The sequence below is a fragment of the Camelus bactrianus genome, chromosome 36 (assembly GCF_048773025.1).
Source record: "Camelus bactrianus isolate YW-2024 breed Bactrian camel chromosome 36, ASM4877302v1, whole genome shotgun sequence".
NCBI lineage: Eukaryota > Metazoa > Chordata > Mammalia > Artiodactyla > Camelidae > Camelus > Camelus bactrianus.
Window position 1 is genome coordinate 13,415,156 of NC_133574.1, and position 26,209 is coordinate 13,441,364.

The following is a 26,209-nucleotide window of genomic DNA, read 5'->3' on the forward strand; positions in this document are numbered from 1 at the left end:
AGCCACAAGGATGAGAGAACAAAGAGCTTTTGTCTAGGTCCACAGCGTGAGAAGTTGAAGCATTTACTTCACCATTATCTCCCAAATGCAGATGCTAATCTTTGGATGGCCTTGACAATGCACAGCCCCGAGGACACCTAGGCGGGTTCAGCAATAATGGCAGCAGGCCCTGTTGCATGACATGCATAGATATGTTTCACAGTTTTATCTGTGGACAGAGAAGCTCTGGGAAGAACTGGTAAGATTGGAACATTCTTATGGAAGTAGAAAGGACAAGCGCACTGTCAATGTGCTCTTTAGAAAACACTACAAAATGACATACAACAGCCTGCAAAGCTTAAAATATTTAGATGCTCCGTTTCCACAAGGGGAAGCTTCCTCTGAACTTTCAGAAAATTGACATAAGCCTAATAAATCTGAGAATGTTCTGAACGATGAGAGTATGGTGCGTTAATCACATCAAAGGCAACACCAGCAGATAGAGTTATACAAGACCACACACACAGGAAAACGACATGGAATCAATGGGCAGGAAAATTTGTTCTCACAGAAATATCATGGAATTGCCAACCCCAAATAGACTAAAATTTTCACTTTACCAAGCCCTACAATTCTACACTTCATACCTGATAGTACTAGAACAGTAGGGATAAAGACGTATAGTAGAAGAAACAGGAAGTAACATTTTTTGTTTCAAAGAGATTGAAGATCGAAAATAAAGTTTTCAAACACCTAGATTATGAAACATTATCAGAGAATGTATTGAAATCCGTGGTGAGAGAAACCCTAAGTAAAATTTGTCTCAGAATCACAAAAGGCACAATACCAGAAATGGGGAAGGGAATCATTCAGACGAGCCAAATAAAATCAGAATACTCAATGTATGAGATAATAGCAGGGCAAAATTCAGTCCTAAGCAGACTAGATAATGCAGAGGGACTCGTTTATATCCGTGAACACAGGGGAAAGAAATCCCTGTATCAGAAGGTGACATAGAAAAGCAAGTGTAAACCAATGCAAATTTTGCTGTTGAAACCTTTGGTAAGAGAAAGAATGAAAGAGCAGGAATCATAAGAGCCCCAAAGAGAAAAGCTAGATATAAAAATCAAACTCTTTATAGATATTAGGAGAAAAACCAGACAGAAAATTGCCGAAAGCCAACAATCTCCTATAATTTACCAGGAGCAAACAGCATCCAAATAATGTGGAATCCCAATAGACATACAAGCAGCTATAATTTCATTCAAATCATCAAAGATCATGATCAACTCTGTGATTTTCGATGCACGTAGTATACAGCAACTCAGTCACAACAGAACCCCCACAGGTGATTCAGCTGATACCTAGACAGAAATATCGCAGTACAGGAAGGAGTGTCGAGACATAGACCAAATCATGAATGAGACAAAGCTGCATTATACGGTAGCCTGTGCCACAAGACAGCCATTACCATTAATGAGAGAGCTTGGCAATTTCACAGATCGGCATAGTGTAAAATAATTCAGCAGTTAAAAACTTATCCTAAAAGAAAGATTGAGAATTCTACCCTGAATAGAAAAGTAGTCACATCAGAAACTCCGGAAGTGTTTCAGCTGATAACTTCACACAAATATTGCAGGACAGGAAAGAGTGCCAAGACATACACCAAAAGCTGAATGAGAAAAAGCTGCAGGCTAGAGTACTGTATGCCACAAGAACGCCATATCTGATAACGGCACATCTAGACAATTTCACAGACTGGCAAATCTGAATAGAATTCAACAGTTCAAAACTTATCCTTAAACAAAGATTGAGAATTATACCCTGAAGAGAAAAGTAGCAACATGAAATGGAAATACGAAAACATCAATTGAAATGTATGAATAGCCATGAGATGTAGGGAGTAAACTAGTAGAATGCAAGGAGGTAAACAAATCCCTAAATTTGGGAGAGGGAAGCAGGAAAACATAGGAGATTATCAGCACTATACTAACTGAATCATCTTATATGTTTCTCTGTTTAATGCAAATGGAGTGATGCATGGAATAATGAGTTTGCAAAACAAACCACAAGCAAACAATCAAAATATCAAACAAAAACCAAAGAGTACTGTTGGCTGACTTATATGCAAAGGAACCATGATAATTCAAAAGAAAATACTCAAAGGGGTGTCTAGTATCATTTGCACACACCAATCCATTATTGCTCCTTGCATGTCCTCAACACACATGTATTCAGAAAACAGATGCAAGCGAAAATATTGAAAAATGTTCATTCTTATGAGTATATCGTGACCAAACTCAAATGCCTATTTTTTATAAAATCGATTCAGTTTCCTTTATAAATATTGAGTCAACTTCCAACAGAAAGAATGAATGTGCTATCCTTCCCTACATGGAGAATAAATGGCATATGCCCATAACAAAGACAAGTAGTTCTACAAAACAATACTAAGAGCAAAAGAGACAGACCGTAATGCGTACACTAAGATGGGCTTCATTTCTAGGAATTTCAGCCCCCATGAAACAAATGGATCCATGTCTTGAGACTGTGGGTGTTTCAGAAGAAAAGCAACAGACGGATATGTATTTTGAGTGAATGGCTTTTACACAAATATAAGATTCCTTTGGGTGGTCTTTGTGAATGGGTAACTGTTAGACAGGTTAAAGTCGTGTGGATATATAAACTTAAAATGAACACACTTCCCCCTTTTTTTAACGTGTATTGAGATCTGAACTAAAGGAAAGATGGTCGGAAATACAGAGCCATGGAATGCTAATGCAGAGAATTACTTTTAACTTAGGAATCTCTCGTCTGATGCAGTCCCTACCCCAACACAGAAAAGATGCTGCAACCTTTGTGAATGGCAGTTACCAGTTGGATTCCTGGTGGAAAGTTGGTGTGTTCCACGAGGCTTGTTGTGGCTTCTGGATCCAAGGTAACTCGGCAGAGTTCTGTGGGTCAATCAGAGACATGTAGGGGCTGACACCCTGTGTGGAGCTTGGCTTAGGTCTATTATATGGGGCGCTGTTTATGTTTGTGATACTGCTGCTGCCAATCACCTGAGATCACGGGTCAGTTTTAGAAACTGAAAAGTCAGACAGTGGAAGATCTGCCCGTCATCAGCATACTGGTGAGGCTCCGAGGTACTTTCAGACTTGCCCAGTACTGTAGATGTCGACTTTTTGGGAGACACGAAGAGAAGCATGCAGAAAAGTTGGCTGCACAGATTGAGGAAAGATGCGAACACATTGCTGAGAGTTGTTGTGCTACAATGGAGAATAATGGCATGGAGAATTCTTTCCAGAACACCACGCTCCAAATACATTTAATAGACATGTTGAGCCTGGCTGATACTAGCAAAAACCTGTGGAGGGTCAACGTGAACTTGAAGAAAGTACTCAATGCTCTGCCCCAAGGAGTGGTCCAATATTCCTGACGCCTAAAATAGAAGAGATGGCAGAGTTGATAAAAATCTCATGTATTTGAAAGAGGCCGTGAGAATCCACACGTCCCAAGGGGCATTTAAAAATCAAACAGACCACAGAGAATGAATTCCTGGTAAGTTTTACCTGGCTATAGTCATACATATCAAGCACTTGCCCTTCACTCCCATCCACTCAGTCATCCACTCCAGAGGATCAGCACTTTAGCTGCAATGAAGCCAATAAGAGAAGAGCAAGCCCCTACTAGAACAAGTTTTCCTACAACTTCACACTCTGTGCACAACACTGAATTCCTCAATGGTCAAATACTCACGGCTATCATAGATAGAATTTAAATAATTTGCACACACAAAAAAAATGAAGACGTTCCCCAAGATTCAGCAAATTCAGGTGTTACGTCTTCTTTGGGGTGAAGGGAGTGTGGTAAGTGAGGGGATTCTTTCACTGAAATTGAATATGTATTAGACCACATATTTCCTAGACACTATAGGTAACTATTATAAATCAGTTAGTGAAGTGAACAGTAAAAGTCACCATAGATATGTAAGGACTTTTTTTATATGGACAGTATTTTACCTTCATTCAAGCCCGGGTGCTGTGTGTTATGTGGGTGCAGACTTGGTTGTGTTAAACTGCTTTACCCAACATGATCGTACGTTTAAGCGTTCTCATGGTTGATAGAAGAGCACCTGTTTCTCAATAGATTAGCAAAGCTGCAGCAGGTTTCTCATTACTCTAATGCCCCTAGTACCTTTTTGAACCAAGCCTACATATTAATATCTTGTTTCAGATTCCTTGTGTTTTCCTAGAGAGAAATGTTACTGCTTGAAATGACAACATTGTCCAGTATGTGTCATTAGGTGGAAAGTGCCACACATGCACAAGGGAAATCAAGTTTGGGGATAATTTCATGCTTTCAATAATAATTTCATGATTCCTGTTGGTGTTGTAGGCATCAAAAGTAAAGAGATTACCTGTCCCGTTCATCAATTTCGAGTGGTGATTTACATTATATCTGTCTAGATTTTCCTTAGAGCCGACAAAATAGTACCTGAATTTGACAAGTGTGGATTGTAAGTACATTTAGCATGTTTAAAAAACTAACTTCATTTTCATATAAATCCCAAAGTATGTATATCAGTAGTATTAAAATTTTGAAAGGCTGCAACTGAGGTATGAACATAATGACAAAAATGTAGTCTTTTGACAAACACTAACATCATGACTGTTTACAAAAATGAGATAAACAAGAATCCCATTTCAGTGAGATATATATGGAAAGTGTTGATTTATTGATGCCCAGGTGGCAGTGTACCTGCGCTTCGTACGCTAACTCGCTCCCAATTACACAGAAATTTAAACATCCACTCTGCAAGCCCTTGGATAAGGAGAATTGCCGAAGAGTGCTCCCTTACATGCAAAGACAGTATGATGCCTCAGAAAACGTGGATGGAGGAGAAGCAAATTAGAGAATGGAAATCAGTGCAGTACCTGACCTCTGGTAATGGAGCAGCAAAGGTGAAACTGTTTCAATTGCTCACACACTCTTAAGCGGACCGGACATATGGGATTCAAAGCGATGTGCTGAGTGTTAGAAGAGTGTACAGCAGATGCTAAGCTGACAGAACTGAAATAAATCGGCACAATTTGTCCCCACAATTGATTCTGAGGCCAAGAAATGAGCAGCCGAATTTGAGCTAGAAGTGGCTACGTAAAATGAGGTATAGGAATATGGATGATGTCACACGCTTTGTCTCAGGGATCTGGAGTGTGTTGTGAATTCTGGTTGGCCCTACCAAGAGAGAAAACTGACCTTGAACCACAATGAGAAAGCAAAAACTCTGGTGTGCAAAGTTGACTTTATCGAAATGTCTCATGGCCACATGCACTGCATCTGCAGGCCCAGGGACCAATTTGGCATTTTACCAACAGAGCACGTGGAGGCTCAATCAGAGAAATCATGCATTGGGTCTGAGGAATCCAAGGGGCCTTGTGGTTGAAATCAGTTTCGAAAGCCTTTGGATCAGCTAAAGTCATCGCCTGGAGTGGGATTAGGGTTTGGTATGAGGCAGAGGATGCGGGACACCAGGGTTTATTTTCGTCGTCCCAAGCCACAAGGATGAGAGAACAAAGAGCTTTTGTCTAGGTCCACAGCGTGAGAAGTTGAAGCATTTACTTCACCATTATCTCCCAAATGCAGATGCTACATTTTGGATGACCTTGACAATGCACAGCGCCGAGGACACCTAGGCGGGTTGAGCAAAAATGGCAGCAGGCCCTGTTGCATGACATGCATAGATATGTTTCCACTGGTTTTCTGTGGACCGAGAAGTTCTGGGAAGAACTGATAAGTTTGCAACATTCTTATGGAAGTAGAAACTACAAGCGCACTGTCAATGTGCTCTTAAAAAACACTACAAAATGACATAAAACAGCCTGCAAAGCTGAAAATATTTAGATGCTCCGTTTCCACAAGTGGAAGTTTCCTCTGAACTTTCAGAAAAGTGACATAAGCGTAATAAATCTGAGAATGTTTTAACCGATGAGAGTTTGGTGCGTTCATCTCATCAAAGCAACGCCAGCAGTTAGAGTTATACAAGAGAACACACACAGGAAAATGACATGGAATCAATGTTCAGGAAAATTTGTCCTCACAGAAATATCATGTAATTGCCAACACCTAAGAGAATAAAACTTTCACTTTACCAAGCCCTACAATTCTACACTTGATACCTGATAGTACTAGACCAGTAGGAATAAAGACGTATAGTACAAGAAACAGGAAGAACCATGTTCTGTTTCAAAGAGATTGAAGGTCCAAAATAAAGCTTTCAAAAACCTAGATTATGAAACATTATCAGAGCATGTATTGAAATTGAGGTGAGAGAAACCCTAATTAAAACAGTGTCTCAGAATCACAAAAGGCACAATACCAGAAATGGGAAAGAGAATCAATCAGACGAGCCAAATAAATTAAGAATACTCAATGTATGAGATAATAGCAGGGCAAAATTCAGTCCTAAGCAGACTAGATAATGCAGAGCGACTCGTGAATGTACGTGAACACAAGGGAATGGAAATACCTGTATCAGATGATGGCATAGAACAGGAAATGTAAACCAATGCAAATATTGCTGTTGAATCCTTGGGTAAGACAAAGCATGAAAGACTAGGATTCATAAGAGCCCAATAGGGAAAAGCTAGACATAAAAATCAAACTCTGAATAGGTATTTGGAGAAAAAGCAGACTGAAACTTACTGAAAGCCAAGAAACATTCATCTATATGAAACCAGGAGAAAACAGCATCCAAATAATGTGGAATTCAAATACACCTACAAGCAGCTATATTTTCATTCAAATCATCAAAAATCATGATAAGATCTTTGATTTTCGATGCACCTAGAGGACTACAACTCAGTCACAACAGAACCCCCACAGGTGTTTCAGCTGATACTTAGACAGAAATATCACAGTACAGGAAGGAGTGCCAAGACATACACCAAATCATGAATTAGACAAAGCTGCATTATAAGGTAGCCTGTGCCACAAGACAGCCATTACCATTAACGACAGAGCTTGGCAATTTCACAGATCGGCAAAGTGTAAAATAGTTCAGCAGTTAAAAACTTATCCTAAAAGAAAGATTGAGAATTCTACCCTGAATAGAAAAGTAGTCACATCAGAAACTCCAGAAGTGTTTCAGCTGATAACTTGACACAAATATTGCAGGAGAGGAAGGAGGGCCAAAGCATACACCAAAAGCTGAATGAGAAAAAGCTGCATGCTAGAGAAGCCTATGCCAAAAGAACGCCATATCTGATAACGGCACATCTAGACAATTTCACAGACTGGCAAATCTGAATAGAATTCAACAGTTGAAAACTTATCCTTAAACAAAGATTGAGAATTATACCCTGAAGAGAAAAGTAGCAACATGAAATGGAAATATGAAAAACATCAATTGAAATGCATGAAGAGCCATGAGATGTAGAGAGTAAACAAGTAGAATGCAAGGAGGGCAACAAATCCCTAAAGTTGGGAGAGGGAAGCAGGAAAACATAAGAGATTATCAGCACTATACTAACTGAATCATCTTATATGTCTCTCTGTTTAATGCAAATTGAGTGATGCATGGAAAAATGTGTTTGCAAAACAAACCACAAGCAAACAATCAAAATATCAAACAAAAACCAAAGAGTACTGTTGGCTGACATATATGCAAAGGAACCATGATAATTCTAAAGAAAATACTCAAATGGGTGTCAACTATCTTTCAGCACGCACCGACCCACTATTGCTCCTTGCATGTCATCAACACACATGTATTCAGAAAACAGATGCGAGCAAAAAGATTGAAAAATGTTCATTCATAAGAGCATATTGTGACCAAACTCAAATGCCTATTTTGTATAAAATTGATTCATATTCCTTTATAAATATTGAGTCAACTTCCAACAGAAAGAATGAATGTGCTATACATCCCTACATGGAGAATAAATGGCATATGACCAGAACAAAGACAAGTAGTTCTACAAAACTGTACTAAGAACCAAAAAGACAAGACAGTAATGCGTACATTGGGATGGGCTTCATTTCTAGGAATTTCAGCCCCCATGAAACAAATGGATCCATGTCTTGAGAGTGTGGATGTTTCAGCAGAAAAGCAAAAGACGGATATGTATTCTGGGTGAATGGCTATTACTCAAACATAAGATTCCTATAGTGGGGTCTTTGTGAACTGTTAAGTATTAGAAAGTTTAAAGACGTGTGAAAAAGTAAACATAACATGCACACACTTCCCTCTGATTGTGTATAGGGATCTGAACTAAAGGAAAGAGGGTCGAAAAACAGGACGATGGGATGCTAATGGAAAGAATCACTTTTAACCTAGGAAACTCTCGTCTGATGAAGTCCCTCCCCCAACACTGAAAAGATGATGCAACCTTTGTGGATGGCATTTACCGGTTGGATTCCAGGTGGAATGTTAGTGTTTTCCACGAGGCTTGTTGTGGCTTCCGGATCCAAGGTAACTCAGCAGAGCTCTGTGGGTGGATCAGAATCATGTAGGGGCTGACACCCTCCGTGGAGCTTGGCTTAGGTCTATTTTATTGGGAGCTCTTTAAGTCCGAGTTACTGTTGCTGCCCAATGACCTTAGATCACGGGTCAGTTTCTAGGAACTGAAAAGTCAGACATTGGTATATCTGCCGGTCATCAGCATACTGGTGAGGCTCCGAGGAACTTCCAGACTTGCTCAGTAATGTAGAAGTCGACTTTATGGGAGACAAGAAAAGAAGCCTGCAGAAAAGCTGGCTGCACCAATTGAGGGGAGATGCGAGCACATTGATGAGACTTGTTCTGCTACAATGGAGAATACTGGCATGGAGTACTCTTTACAGAATACCAGGCTCAGAAGACATTCATGAGACATGTTGAGCCTGGCTGATACTAGCAGAAATCTGTGGAGTGTCAACATGAACTTGAAGAAAGTACTCTATACTCTGCTCCAAGAAGTGGCCCAATATCCCTGACATCTAAAAGAGAAGAGATGTCAGAGTTGATAAAACTGCCCATGGTCTTGAAAGAGGTCGTGAGAATCCACACGTCCCAAGGGGCATTTAAATATGACACAGACCTCAGGGAATGAAGTCCTGGTAAGCATTTACCCGGGGTTGGGAGTACCTATCAAGCACTTGCCCTTCCCTCCTATCCACTCAGGCATCCATTTCAGAGGATCAGAACTTGAGCTGCAATGAAGCCAATAGGAGAAGATCAAGCCCCTCCTAGAACCAGTTTTCCTACAACTTCACAATCTGTGCACAACACTGAAATCCTCAAAGGTCAAATACTCTCGACTATAATAGATAGAAATTAAATGAATATCTCACACAAAGAAATGATGACGTTCCCCTAGATTCAGCAAATTCAGGTGTTACGTCTTCTTTGGGGTGAAAGGAGTGTGGTAAGTGAGGGGATTCTTTGACTGAACTTGAATATGAATTAGGCCTACAGTTTTCTACACAGTATAGGTAACAATTATAACTCAGTTATTGAAGTGAACAGTAAAAGTCGCCATAGATATGTAAGGACATTTTTTTTTATGTGGACAGTATTTTACCTTCATTCAAGCCCGGGTTCTGTATGTCATGTGGGTGCAGACTTGGTTGTGTTAAACTGCTTTACCCAACATGATCGGACGTTTAAGCGTTCTCATGGTTGATAGAAGAGCACCTGGTTCTCAATAGATAAGCAAAGCTGCAGCAGGTTTCTCATTACTCTAATGCCCCTAGTACCTTTTTGAACCAAGCCTACATATTAATATCTTGTTTTAGATTCCTTGTGTTTTCCTGGACAGAAATGTTACTGCTTGAAATGACAACATTGGTCAGTATGTGTCATTGGGTGGAAAGGGCACCACATGCACAAGGGAAACCAAGTGTGGGGGTAATTTCATGCTTACAATAATAATTTCATGGTTCGTGTTGGTGTTGGAGGCATCAAAAGTAAAGAGTTTACCTGTCCCCTTCATCATTTTCGAGTGGTATTTTACATTTTATCTGTCTAGATTTTCCTTAGAGCTGAGAAAATGGTACCTGAATTTGACAAGTGTGGATTGTAAGTAGATTTAGTATGTTTCAAAACTAACTTCATTTTCATATAAATCTCAAAATATGTAAATCAGTTTTATTAAAATTTTGAAAGGCTGCAACTGAGGAATCAACACAATGACAAAAATGTTGTCTCCGGACAAACACTAAAAACATGACTGTATAGAAAAAAGAGATAAACAGGAATCCCAATTTCGGTGAGTTATATAAGGAAAGTGCTGATTTATTGATGCCCAGGTGGCAGTGTACCAGTGCATCGTACTCTAACTAGCTCCAAATTACACAGAAATTAAAACATCCACTCTGCAAGCCCTTGGTTAAGGAGAGTTGCCGAAATGTGCTCCCTTACATGCAAAGACAGTATGATGCCTCAGAAAACGTGGATGGAGGAGAAGCAAATTAGAGAATGGAAATCAGTGCAGTACCTGATCTCTGGTAATGGAGCAGCAAAGGTGAAACTCTGTTTCAATTGCTTGCACACTCTTAAGCGGACCGGACATATGGGATTCAAAGCGATGTGCTGAGTGTTAGAAGAGTGCCCAGCACATTCTAAGCTGACAGAACTGAAATAAATCAGCACAATATGTCCCTACAATTGATTCTGAGGCCAAGATACGAGCAGCCGAATTTGAGCTAGAAGTGGCTGCGTAAAATGTGGTATAGGACTAAGGATGATGTCACACGCTTTGTCTCAGGGATCTGGAGTGTGTTGTGGATTGTGGTTGGCCCTACCAAGAGAGAAAACTGACCTTGAACCCCAATGAGAAAGCAACCACTCCGGTGTGCAAAGTTGACTTTATTGAAATGTCTCATGGCCACATGCACTGCATCCGCATGCCCAGGGACCAATTTGGCATTATGCCAACAGAGCACGTGGAGGCTCAATCAGAGAATTCATGCATCTGGTCTGAGGAATCCAGGGGGCCTTGTGGTTGAAATCAGTTTCCAAAACCTTTGGATCAGCTAAAGTCATCGACTGGAGTGGGATTAGGGATTCGTTTGAGGCAGGGGATGCGGGACAGCTGGGTTTCCTTTCGTGGTCCCAAGCCACAAGGATGAGAGAACAAAGAGCTTTTGTCTAGGTCCACAGCAGGAGAAGGTGAAGCATTTACTTCACCATTATCTCCCAAATGCAGATGCTACATTTTGGATGACTTTGACAATGCACAGCGCCGAGGACACATAGGCGTGGTGAGCAATAATGGCAGCAGGCCCTGTTGCATGACATGCATAGATATGTTTCCACTGGTTTTCTTGGACAGAGAAGCTCTGGGAAGTTCTGGTAAGATTGGAACATTCTTATGGAAATAGAAAGGACAAGCGCACTGTCAATGTGCTCTTTAGAAAACACTACAAAATGAAATACAACAGCCTGCAAAGCTGAAAATATTTAGATGCTATGTTTCCACAAGTGGAAGTGTCCTCGGAACTTTCAGAAAAGTGACATAAGCGTAATAAATCTGAGATTGTTCTAAACGATGATATTATGGTGTTTTCATCACATCAAATGCAACACCAGCAGTTAGAGATATACAAGACAACACACACAGGAAAACGACATGGAATCAATGTGCAGGAAAATTTGTCCTCACAGAAATATCATGGAATTGCCAACAACTAAGAGACTAAAATTTTCACTTTACAAAGCCCTGCTATTCTACACTACATATCTAATACAATAGACCAGTAGGGATATTGACGTATAGTACAAGAAACAGGAAGAACCATTTTCTGTTTCAAAGAGTTTGAAGGTCAAAATAAATGTTTCAAAAACCTAGATTATGAAACATTATCAGAGAATATATTGAAAACCGAGGTGAGGGAAACATTGAAGCAAAACTTTGTTTCAGAATCACAAAAGTCACAATAAAAACAATGGGGAAAGGAATAATTTAGACGAGCCAAATAAAATCAGAATACTCAATGTATGAGTTAATAGCAGGGAAAATTCAGTTCCAAACATACTAGATAATGCAGAGCGACTCGTGGATGTTCGTGAACACAGGGGAAAAGAAATCCCTGTATCAGAAGGTGACATAGAAAAGCAAGTGTAAACCAATGCAAATATTGCTGTTGAAACCTGGGGTAAGACAAAGCATGAAAGAGCAGGAATCTTAAGAGCCCCAAAGGGAAAAGCTAGATAAAAAAATTAAACTCTGTATAGGTATTTGGAAAAATATCAGACTGAAACTTGCTGAAAGCCAACAAACAATCTCCTATACGAAACCAGGTGGAAACAGCATCTAAATAATATGGAGTCCCAATAGACATGCAAGCAGCTATATTTTCATTCAAATCATCAAAGATCATGATCAATTCTGTGATTTTAAATGTGCGTAGTGTACAGCAACTCAGTCACAACAGAACCCCCACAGGTGTTTCAGCTGATACCTAGACAGAAATATCGCAGAATAGGAAGGAGTGTCAAGACATACACCAAATCATGAATGAGACAAAGCTGCATTATAAGGTAGCCTGTGCCACAAGACAGTCATTACCTTTAACGACAGAGCTTGGCAATTTCACAGATCGGCAAAGTGTAAAATAATTCAGCTGTTAAAAACTTATCTTAAGAGAAAGATTGAGAATTCTACCCTGAATAGAAAAGTAGTCACATCAGAAACTCCGGAAGTGTTTCAGCTGATAACTTGACACAAATATTCAGGACAGGAAGGAGTGACAAATCATACACCAAAAGCTGAATGAGAAAAAGCTGCATGCTAGAGAAGCCTATGCCACAAGAAAGCCATATCTGATAACGGCACATCTAGACAATTTCACAGAATGGCAAATCTGAATAGAATTCAACAGTTCAAAACTTATCCTTAAACAAAGATTGAGAATTATACCCTGAAGAGTAAAGTAGCAACATGAAATGGAAATATGTAAAACATCAATTGAAATGCATGAAGAGCCATGAGATGTAGAGAGTAAACAAGTAGAAAGCAAGGAGGGCAACAAATCCCTAAAGTTGGGAGAGGGAAGCAGGAAAACATATATTATCAGCACTATACTAACTGAATCATCTTATATGTCTCTCTGTTTAATGCAAATGGAGTGATGCTTGGAAAAATGTGTTTGCAAAACAAACCACAAGCAAACAATCAAAATATCAAACAAAAACCAAAGAGTACTGTTGGCTGACATATATGCAAAGGAACCATGATAATTCTAAAGAAAATACTCAAATGGGTGTCAATTATCATTCAGCACGCACCGACTCAATATTGCTCCTTGCATGTCCTCAACACACATGTATTCAGAAAACAGATGCGAGCAAAAAGATTGAAAAATGTTCATTCATAAGAGCATATCGTGACCAAACTCAAATGCCTATTTTGTATAAAATTGATTCATATTCCTTTATAAATATTGAGTCAACTTCCAACAGAAAGAATGAATGTACTATCCACCCCTACATGGAGAATAAATGGCATATGCCCAGAACAAAGACAAGTAGTTCTACAAAACTGTACTAAGAACAAAAAAGACAAGACAGTAAAGCGTACATTGGGATGGGCTTCATTTGTAGGAATTTCAGACCCCATGAAACAAATGGATCCATGTCTTGAGAGTGTGGATGTTTCAGCAGAAAAGCAAAAGACGGATATGTATTCTGGGTGAATGGCTATTACTCAAACATAAGATTCCTATAGTGGGGTCTTTGTGAACTGTTAACTATTAGAAAGGTTAAAGACGTGTGAAAAAGTAAACATAATATTCACACACTTCCCTATGTATTGTGTATAGGGATCTGAACTAAAGGAAAGAGGGTCGAAAAACAGGACGATGGGATGCTAATGGAAAGAATCACTTTTAACCTAGGAAACTCTCGTCTGATGAAGTCCCTCCCCCAACACTGAAAAGATGATGCAACCTTTGTGGATGGCATTTACCGGTTGGATTCCAGGTGGAATGTTAGTGTTTCCCACGAGGCTTGTTGTGGCTTCCAGATCCAAGGTTACTCAGCAGAGCTCTGTGGGTGGATCAGAATCATGTAGGGGCTGACACCCTCCGTGGAGCTTGGCTTAGGTCTATTTTATTGGGAGCTCTTTAAGTCCGAGTTACTGTTGCTGCCCAATGACCTTAGATCACGGGTCAGTTTCTAGGAACTCAAAAGTTAGACATTGGAAGATCTGCCGGTCATCAGCATACTGGTGAGGCTCCGAGGAACTTCCAGACTTGCTCAGTAATGTAGAAGTCGACTTTATGGGAGACACGAAAAGAAGCCTGCAGAAAAGCAGGCTGCACCAATTGAGGGGAGATGCGAGCACATTGATGAGACTTGTTCTGCTACAATGGAGAATACTGGCATGGAGAATTCTTTACAGAATACCAGGCTCAGAAGACATTCATGAGACATGTTGAGCCTGGCTGATACTAGCAGAAACCTGTGGAGTGTCAACATGAACTTGAAGAAGGTACTCTATACTCTGCTCCAAGAAGTGGCCCAATATTACTGACATCTAAAAGAGAAGAGATGTCAGAGTTGATAAAACTGCCCATGGTCTTGAAAGAGGTCGTGAGAATCCAAACGTCCCAAGGGGCATTTAAATATGACACAGACCTCAGGGAATGAAGTCCTGGTAAGCATTTACCCGGGGTTGGGAGTACCTATCAAGCACTTGCCCTTCCCTCCTATCCACTCAGGCATCCATTTCAGAGGATCAGAACTTGAGCTGCAATGAAGCCAATAGGAGAAGATCAAGCCCCTCCTAGAACCAGTTTTCCTACAACTTCACACTCTGTGCACAACACTGAAATCCTCAAAGGTCAAATACTCTCGACTATAATAGATAGAAATTAAATGAATATCTCACACAAAAAATTATGACGTTCCCCTAGATTCAGCAAATTCAGGTGTTACGTCTTCTTTGGGGTGAAAGGAGTGTGGTAAGTTAAGGGATTCTTTGACTGAACTTGAATATGAATTAGGCGTACAGTTTTCTACACAGTATAGGTAACAATTATAATTCAGTTAGTGAAGTGAACAGTAAATGTCGCCATAGATATGTAAGGACATTTTTTATATGTGGACAGTATTTTACCTTCATTCAAGCCCGGGTGCTGTATGTCATGTGGGTGCAGACTTGGTTGTGTTAAACTGCTTTACCCAACATGATCGGACGTTTAAGCGTTCTCATGGTTGATAGAAGTGCACCTGGTTCTCAATAGATAAGCAAAGCTGCAGCAGGTTTCTCATTACTCTAATGCCCCTAGTACCTTTTTGAACCAAGCCTACATATTAATATCTTATTTCAGATTCCTTGTGTTTCCTGGAGAGAAATGTTACTGCTTGAAATGACAACATTGTCCAGTATGTGTCATTAGGTGGAAAGGGCACCACATGCACAAGGGAAACCAAGTGTGGGGGTAATTTCATGCTTACAATAATAATTTCATGGTTCATGTTGGTGTTGGAGGCATCAAAAGTAAAGAGTTTACCTGTCCCCTTCATCATTTTCGAGTGGTATTTTACATTTTATCTGTCTAGATTTTCCTTAGAGCTGAGAAAATGGTACCTGAATTTGACAAGTGTGGATTGTAAGTAGATTTAGTATGTTTCAAAACTAACTTCATTTTCATATAAATCTCAAAATATGTAAATCAGTTTTATTAAACTTTTGAAAGTCTGCAACTGAGGAATCAACACAATGACAAAAATGATGTCTCCGGACAATCACTAAAAACATGACTGTATAGAAATAAACAGATAAACAGGAATCCCATTTCGGTGAGTTATATAAGGAAAGTGCTGATTTATTGATGCCCAGGTGGCAGTGTACCAGTGCATCGTACGCTAAATAGCTCCCAAATACACAGAAATTTAAACATCCACTCTGGAAGCCCTTGGTTAAGGAGACTTGCCGAAGAGTGCTCCCTTACATGCAAAGACAGTATGATGCCTCAGAAAACGTGGATGTAGGAGAAGCAAATTAGAGAATGGAAATCAGTGCAGTACCTGACCTCTGGTAATGGAGCAGCAAAGGTGAAACTGTTTCAATTGCTCACACACTCTTAAGCGGACCGGACATATGGGATTCAAAGCGATGTTCTGAGTGTTAGAAGAGTGTACAGCAGATGCTAAGCTGACAGAACTGAAATAAATCAGCACAATTTGTCCCCACAATTGATTCTGAGGCCAAGAAACGAGCAGCCGAATTTGAGCTAGCAGTGGCTGCGTAAAATGTGGTATAGGATTATGGATGATGTCACACGCTTTGTCTCAGGGTACTGGAGTGTTTTGTGGATTGTGGTTGGCCCTAACAAAAGAGAAAACTGATCTTGAACCCCAATGAGAAAGCAAACATTCCGGTGTGCATAGTTGACTTTATCGAAATGTCTCATGTCCACATGCACTGCATCTGCAGGCCCAGGGACCAATTTGGCATTTTGCCAACAGAGCACGTGGAGACTCAATCAGAGATATCATGCATCGGGTCTGAGGAATCCAGGGGGCCTTGTGGTTGAAATCAGTTTCCAAAGCCTTTGGATCAGCTAAATTCATCACCTGGAGTGGGATTAGGGTTTGGTATGAGGCAGAGGATGCGGGACAGCTGGGTTTCCTTTCGTCGTCCCAAGCCACAAGGATGAGAGAACAAAGAGCTGTTGTCTAGGTCCACAGCGTGAGAAGTTGAAGCATTTACTTCAGCATTATCTCCCAAATGCAGATGCTACATTTTGGATGGCATTGACAATGCACAGCGCCGAGGACACCTAGGCGGGTTGAGCAATAATGGTAGCAGGCCCTGTTGCATGACATGCATAGATATGTTTCCACTGGTTTTTCTGTGGAACGAGAAGCTCTGGGAAGAACTGGTAAGTTTGGAACATTCTTATGGAATTAGAAAGTACAAGCGCACTGTCAGTGTGCTCTTTAGAAAACACTACAAAATGACATACAACAGCCTGCAAAGCTGAAAATATTTAGATGCTCCGTTTCCACAAGTGGAAGTTTCCTCTGAACTTTCAGAAAAGTGACATAAGCGTAATAAATCTGAGAATGTTTTAACAGATGAGAGTTTGGTGCATTCATCTCATCAAAGCAAAACCAGTAGTTAGAGTTATACAAGAGAACACACACAGGAAAACGACATGGAATCAATGTGCAGGAAAATTTGTCCTCACAGAAATATCATGGAATTGCCAACACCTAAGAGAATAAAATTTTCACTTTACCAAGCCCTACAATTCTACACTAGATACCTGATAGTACTAGACCAGTAGGGATAAAGACGTATAGTACAAGTAACAGGAAGTAATATTTTCTGTTTCAAAGAGATTGAAGGTCCAAAATAAAGCTTTCAAACACCTAGATTATGAAACATTTTCAGAGCATGTATTGAAATTGAGGTGAGAGAAACCCTAAATAAAAGAGTGTCTCAGAATCACAAAAGGCAAAATACCAGAAATGGGGAAGAAAATAACTCAGACGAGCCAAATAAAATCAGAATACACAATGTATGAGATAATAGCAGGGCAAAATTCAGTCCTAAGCAGACTAGATAATGCAGAGCGACTCGTGAATATATGTGAACACAAGGGAACGGAAATACCTGTATCAGATGATGGCATAGAACAGGAAATGTAAACCAATGCAAATATTGCTGTTGAATCCTTGGGTAAGACAAAGCATGAAAGACTAGGATTCATAAGAGCCCCATAGGGAAAAGCTAGACATAAAAATCAAACTCTGAATAGGTATTTGGAGAAAAAGCAGACTGAAACTTACTGAAAGCCAAGAAACTATCTTCTAGATTAAACCAGGAGAAAACAGCATCCAAATAATGTGGAATTCAAATACACTTACAAGCAGCTATATTTTCATTCAAATCATCAAAGATCATGATAAGCTCTTTGATTTTCGATGCACCTAGAGGACAATAACTCATTCACAACAGAACCCCCACAGGTGTTTCAGCTGATACCTAGACAGAAATATCACAGTACAGGAAGGAGTGCCAAGACATACACCAAATCATGAATTAGACAAAGCTACATTATACGGTAGCCTGTGCCACAAGACAGCCATTACCATTAACGACAGAGCTTGGCAATTTCACAGATTGGCAAAGTGTAAAATAGTTCAGCAGTTAAAAACTTATCCTAAAAAAAAGATTGAGAATTCTACCCTGAAGAGAAAAGTAGTCACATCAGAAACTCCGGAAGTGTTTCAGCTGATAACTCGACACAAATATTGCAGGACAGGAAGGAGCGCCAAAGCATACACCAAAAGCTGAATGAGAAAATGCTGCATGCTAGAGAAGCCTATGCCACAAGAACGCCATATCTGATAACGGCACATCTAGACAATTTCACAGACTGGCAAATCTGAATAGAATTCAACAGTTCAAAACTTATCCTTAAACAAAGATTGAGAATTATACCCTGAAGAGAAAAGTAGCAACATGAAATGGAAATACGAAAAACATCAATTGAAATGCATGAAGAGCCATGAGATGTAGAGAGTAAACAAGTAGAATGCAAGGAGGGCAACAAATCCCTAAAGTTGGGAGAGGGAAGCAGGAAAACATATATTATCAGCACTATACTAACTGAATCATCTTATATGTCTCTGTGTTTAATGCAAATTGAGTGATGCATGGAAAAATGTGTTTGCAAAACAAAAAACAAGCAAACAATCAAAATATCAAACAAAAACCAAAGAGTACTGTTGGCTGACATATATGCAAAGGAACCATGATAATTCAAAAAAAAATACTCAAAGGGGTGTCAAGTATCATTCAGCTCGCACCGACCCAGTATTGCTCCTTGCATGTCCTCAACACACATGTATTCAGAAAACAGATGTGAGCAAAAAATTGAAAAATACTCATTCATAAGAGCATATCGTGACCAAACTCAAATGCCTATTTTGTATAAAATCGATTCATATACATTTATAAATATTGAGTCAACTTCCAACAGAAAGATTGAATGTGCAATCCATCCCTACATGGAGAATAAATGGCATATGCCCATAACAAAGACAAGTAGTTCTACAAAACTGTACTAAGAACAAAAAAGACAACAGTAATGCATACATTGGGATGGGCTTCATTTGTAAGAATTTCAGCCCCCATGAATCAAATGGATCCATGTCTTGAGAGTGTGGATGTTTTAGCAGAAAAGCAAAAGACAGATATGTATTCTGGGTGAATGGCTATACTCAAACATAAGATTCCTATAGTGGGGTCTTTGTGAACTGTTAACTATTAGAAAGGTTAAAGACGTGTGGAAAGTAAACATAACAGGCACACACTTCACTCTCTATTGTGTATAGAGATCTGAACTAAAGGAAAGAGGGTCAAAAAACAGGACCATGGGATGCTAATGGAGAGAATCACTTTTAACCTAGGAAACTCCCGTCTGATGAAGTCCCTCCACCAACACTGAAAAGATGATGCAACCTTTGTGGATGGCAGTTACCAGTTGGATTTCAGGTGGAATGTTGGTGTTTTCCACGAGGCTTGTTGTGCCTTCCGGATCCAAGGTAACTCAGCAGAGCTCTGTGGGTGGATCAGAGTCATGTAGGGGCTGACACCCTCCGTGGAGCTTGGATTAGGTCTATTTTATGGGGAGCTCTTTAAGTTCATGACACTGTTGCTGCCCATTGACCTTAGAACACGAGTAAGTTTCTAGGAACTGAAAAGTCAGACATTGGTATATATGCCCGTCATCAGCATACTGGTGAGGCTCCGAGGAACTTCCAGACTTGCTCAGTAATGTAGAAGTCGACTTTATGGGAGACATGAAAGAAACCTTCAGAAAAGCTGGCTGCACAGATTGAAGGGAGATGCGAGCACATTGATGAGACTTGTTCTGCTACAATGGAGAATACTGGCATGGAGTACTCTTTACAGAATACCAGGCTCAGAAGACATTCATGAGACATTTTGAGCATGGCTGATACTAGCAGAAACCTGTGGAGGGTCAACGTGAACTTGAAGAAGGTACTATATACACTTCTCCAAGAAGTGGCCCAATATTCCTGACATCTAAAAGAGAAGAGATGTCAGAGTTGATAAAACTGCCCATGGTCTTGAAAGAGTTCGTGAGAATCCACACATCCCAAGGGGCATTTAAATATGACACAAACCTCAGGGAATGAAGTCCTGGTAAGCATTTACCCGGGGTTGGGTGTACCTATCAAGTACTTGCCCTTCGCTAATATCCACTTAGGCATCCATTTCAGAGGATCAGAACTTGAGCTGCAGTGAAGCCAATAGGAGAAGAGCAAGCCCCTCCTAGAACCAGTTTTCCTACAACTTCACACTCTGTGCACAACACTGAAATCCTCAAAGATCAAAAACTCTCGACTATAATAGATAGAAATTAAATGAATATCTCACACAAAAAATTATGACGTTCCCCTAGATTCAGCAAATTCAGGTGTTACGTCTTCTTTGGGGTGAAAGGAGTGTGGTAAGTTAAGGGATTCTTTGACTGAACTTGAATATGAATTAGGCCTGCAGTTTTCTACACAGTATAGGTAATAATTATAAGTCAGTTAGTGAAGTGAACAGTAAAAGTCGCCATAGATATGTAAGGACATTTTTTTTATGTGGACAGTATTTTACCTTCATTCAAGCCCGGGTGCTGTATGTCATGTGGGTGCAGACTTGGTTGTGTTATTCTGCTTTACCCAACATGATCGGACGTTTAAGCATTCCAATGGTTGATAGAAGAGCACCTGGTTCTCAATAGACTAGCAAAGCTGCAGCAGGATTCTCATTACTCTAATGCCTCTAGTACCTTTTTGAACCAAGCCTACATATTAATATCTGGTTTCAGATTCCTTGTGTTTTCCTGGAGAGAAATGTTACTGCTTGAAATGACAACATTGTCCAGTATGTGTCATTAGGTGGAAAGGGCACCACATGCACAAGGGAAACCAAGTGTGGGGGTAATTTCATGCTTACAATAATAATTTCATGGTTCGTGTTGGTGTTGGAGGCATCAAAAGTAAAGAGTTTACCTGTCCCCTTCATCATTTTCGAATGGTATTTTACATTTTAACTGTCTAGATTATCCTTAGAGCTGAGAAAATGGTACCTGAAATTGACAAGTGTGGATTATAAGTAGATTTAGTATGTTTCAAAAACTAACTTCATTTTCATATAAATCTCAAAATATGTAAATCAGTTTTATTAAACTTTTGAAAGTCTGCAACTGAGGTATCAACACAATGACAAAAATGTAGTCTCCGGACAAACACTAAAAACATGACTGTATAGAAAAAAGAGATAAACCGGAATCCCATTTCAGTGAGTTATATAAGGAAAGTGTTGATTTATTGATGCCCAGGTGGCAGTGAAACAGTGCATCGTATGCTAACTCGTTCCCAATTACACAGAAATTGAAAAATCCACTCACCAAGCCCTTGGTTCAGGAGACTTGCCAAAGAGTGCTCCCTTACATGCAAAGACAGTATGATGCCTCAGAAAACGTGGATGGAGGAGAAGCAAATTAGAGAATGGAAATCAGTGCAGTACCTGACCTCTGGTAATGGAGCAGCAAAGGTGAAACTGTTTCAATTGCTCGCACACTCTTAAGCGGACCGGAAATATGGGATTCAAAGCGATGTGCTGAGTGTTAGAAGAGTGCACAACAGTTGCTAAGCTGAGAGAACTGAAATTAATCAGCACAATTTGTCCCCACAATTGATTCTGAGGCCAAGAAACGAGCAGCCGAATTTGAGCTAGCAGTGGCTGCGTAAAATGAAGTATAGGACTACGGATGATGTCACACGATTTGTCTCAGGGATCTGGAGTGTTTTGTGGATTGTGGTTTGCCCTACCAAGAGAGAAAACTGACCTTGAACCCCAATGAGAAAGCAAACATTCCGGTGTGCAAATTTCATTTATCGAAATATCTCATGGCCACATGCACAGCATCTGCAGGCTCAGGGACCAATTTGGTATTTTGCCAACAGAGCACGTGGAGGCTCAATCAGAGAAATCATACATCGTGTCTGAGGAAACCAGGGGGCCTTGTGGTTGAAATCAGTTTCCAAAACCTTTGGATCAGCTAAAGTCATCGCCTGGAGTGGGATTAGGGTTTGGTATGAGGCAGAGAATGCGAGACAGCTGGGTTTCCTTTCTTCGTCCCAAGCCACAAGGATGAGAGAACAAAGAGCTTTTGTCTAGGTCCACAGCGTGAGAAGTTGAAGCATTTACTTCACCATTATCTCCCAAATGCAGATGCTACATTTTGGATGGCCTTGACAATGCACAGCGCCGAGGATACCTAGGCGGGTTGAGCAATAATGGCAGCAGTCCCTGTTGCATGACATGCATAGATATGATTCCACTGGTTTTTCTGTGGAACGAGAAGCTCTGGGAAGATCTGGTAAGTTTGGAACATTCTTATGGAAGTAGAAACTACAAGCGCACTGTCAATGTTCTCTTTAGAAAACACTACAAAATGACATACAACAGCCTGCAAAGCTGAAAATATTTAGATGCTCCATTTCCACAAGTGGAAGTTTCCTCTGAACTTTCAGAAAAGTGACATAAACGTAATAAATCTGAGAATGTTTTAACCGATGAGAGTTTTCTGCATTCATCTCATCAAAGCAAAACCAGCAGTTAGAGTTATAGAAGAGAACACACACAGGAAAACGACATGGAATCAATGTGCAGGAAAATTTGTCCTCACAGAAATATCATGGAATTGCCAACACCTAAGAGAATAAAATTTTCACTTTACCAAGCCCTACAATTCTACACTTGATACCTGATAGTACTAGACCAGTAGGGATAAAGACGTATAGTACAAGAAACAGGAAGTAATATTTTCTGTTTCAAAGAGATTGAAGGTCCAAAATAAAGCTTTCAAACACCTAGATTATGAAACATTATCAGAGCATGTATTGAAATTGAGGTGAGAGAAACCCTAAGTAAAACAATGTCTCAGAATCACAAAAGGAAATATACCAGAAATGGGGAAGAAAATAACTCAGACGAGCCAAATAAAATCAGAATACACAATGTATGAGATAATAGCAGGGCAAAATTCAGTCCTAAGCAGACTAGATAATGCAGAGCAACTCGTGAATATACGTGAACACAAGGGAACGGAAATACCTGTATCAGATGATGGCATAGAACAGGAAATGTAAACCAATGCAAATATTGCTGTTGAATCCTTGGGTAAGACAAAGCATGAAAGACTAGGATTCATAAGAGCCCCATAGGGAAAAGCTAGACATAAAAATCAAACTCTGAATAGGTATTTGGAGAAAAAGCAGACTGAAACTTACTGAAAGCCAAGAAACAATCATCTATATGAAACCAGGACAAAACAGCATCCAAATAATGTGGAATTCAAATACACTTACAAGCAGCTATATTTCATTCAAATCATCAAAGTTCATGATAAGCTCTTTGATTTTCGATGCACCTAGAGGACAACAACTCAGTCACAACAGAACCCCCAGAGGTGTTTCAGCTGATACCTAGACAGAAATATCACAGTACAGGAAGGAGAGCCAAGACATACACCAAATCATGAATTAGACAAAGCTGCATTATACGGTAGCCTGTGCCACAAGACAGCCATTACCATTAACGACAGAGCTTGGCAATTTCACCGATCGGCAAAGTGTAAAATAATTCAGCTGTTAAAAACTTATCCTAAAAGAAAGATTGAGAATTCTATCCTGAATAGAACAGTAGTCACATCAGAAACTCCGGAAGTGTTTCAGCTGATAACTCGACACAAATATTGCAGGACAGGAAGGAGTGACAAATCATACACCAAAAGCTGAATGAGAAAAAGCTGCAGGCTAGAGTACCGTATGCCACAAGAACGCCATATCTGATAACGGCACATCTAGACAATTTCACAGACTGGCAAATCTGAATAGAATTCAACAGTTCAAAACTTATCCTTAAACAAAGATTGAGAATTATACCCTGAATAGAAAAGTAGCAACATGAAATGGAATTACGAAAAACATCAATTGAAATGCATGAAGAGACATGAGATGTAGAGAGTAAACAAGTAGAATGCAAGGAGGGCAACAAATCCCTAAAGTTGGGAGAGGGAAGCAGGAAAACTTAGGAGATTATCAGCACTATACTAACTGAATCATCTTATATGTCTCTCTGTTTAATGCAAATGGAGTGATGCATGGAAATATGTGTTTGCAAAACAAACCACAAGCAAACAATCAAAATATCAAACAAAAACCAAAGAGTACTGTTGGCTGACATATATGAAAAGAACCATGATAATTCAAAAGAAAATACTCAAAGGGGTGTCAAGTATCATTCAGCACGCACCGAAACAGTATTGCTCCTTGCATGTCCTCAACACACATGTATTCAGAAAACAGATGCGAGCAAAAAGATTGAAAAATGTTCATTCATAAGAGCATATCGTGACCAAACTCAAATGCCTATTTTGTATAAAATCGATTCATATTCCTTTATAAATATTGAGTCAACTTCCAACAGAAAGATTGAATGTGCAATCCATCCCTACATGGAGAATAAATGGCATATGCCCATAACAAAGACAAGTAGTTCTACAAAACTGTACTAAGAACAAAAAAGTCAAGACAGTAATGCGTACATTGGGATGGGTTTCATTTGTAGGAATTTCAGCCCCCATGAACAAATGGATCCATGTCTTGAGAGTGTGGATGTTTCAGCAGAAAAGCAAAAGACGGATATGTAATCTGGGTGAATGTCTATTACTCAAACATAAGATTCCTATAGTGGGGTCTTTGTGAACAGTTAACTATTAGAAAGGTTAAATAAGTGTGAAAAATTAAACATAACATGCACACACTTCCCTCTGTATTGTGTATAGAGATCTGAACTAAAGGAAAGAGGGTTGAAAAACAGGACAATGGGATGCTAATGGAGAGAATCACTTTTAACCTAGGAAACTCTCGTCTGATGAAGTCCCTCCCCCAACACTGAAAAGATGATGCAACCTTTGTGGATGGCAGTTACCAGTTGGATTTCAGGTGGAATGTTGGTGTTTTCCACGAGGCTTGTTGTGGCTTCCGGATCCAAGGTAACTCAGCAGAGCTCTGTGGGTGGATCAGAGTCATGTAGGGGCTGACACCCTCCGTGGAGCTTGGCTTAGGTCTATTTTTTGGGGAGCTCTTTAAGTTCGAGATACTGTTGCTGCCCAATGAACTTAGATCACGTGTCAGATTCTAGGAACTGAAAAGTCAGACATTGGTATATCTGCCCGTCATCAGCATACTGGTGAGGCTCCGAGGAACTTCCAGACTTGCTCAGTAATGTAGAAGTCGACTTTATGGGAGACACGAAGAGAAGCCTGCAGAAAAGCTGGCTGCATTGTTTGAAGGGAGATGCGAGCACATTGATGAGACTTGTTCTGCTACAATGGAGAATACTGGCATGGAGAATTCTTTACAGAATACCAGGCTCAGAAGACATTCATGAGACATGTTGAGCATGGCTGACACTAGCAGAAACCTGTGGAGGGTCAACATGAACTTGAAGAAGGTACTCTATACTCTGCTTCAAGAAGTGGCCCAATATTCCTGACATCTAAAAGAGAAGAGATGTCAGAGTTGATAAAACTGCCTATGGTCTTGAAAGAGGTCGTGAGAATCCACACATCCCAAGGGGCATTTAAATATGACACAGACCTCAGGGAATGAAGTCCTGGTAAGCATTTACCCGGGGTTGGGAGTACCTATCAAGCACTTGCCCTTCCCTCCTATCCACTCAGGCATCCATTTCAGAGGATCAGAACTTGAGCTGCAATGAAGCCAATAGGAGAAGAGCAAGCCCCTCCTAGAACCAGTTTTCCTACAACTTCACTCTCTGTGCACAACACTGAAATCCTCAAAGGTCAAATACTCTCGACTATAATAGATAGAAATTAAATGAATATCTCAAACAAAGAAATGATGACTTTCCTCTATATTCAGCAAATTTAGATGTTAAGTCTTCTTTGGTGTGAAAGTAGTGTGGTAAGTGAGGGGATTCTTTAACTGAATTGAATATGAATTCGCCTACAGTTTTCTACACAGTATATTTAACAATTATAAGTCAGTTAGTGAAGTGAACAGTAAAAGTCGCCATAGATATGTAAGGACATTTTTTTTTATGTGGACAGTATTTTACCTTCATTCAAGCCCGGATACTGTATGTCATGTGGGTGCAGACTTGGTTGTGTTAAACAG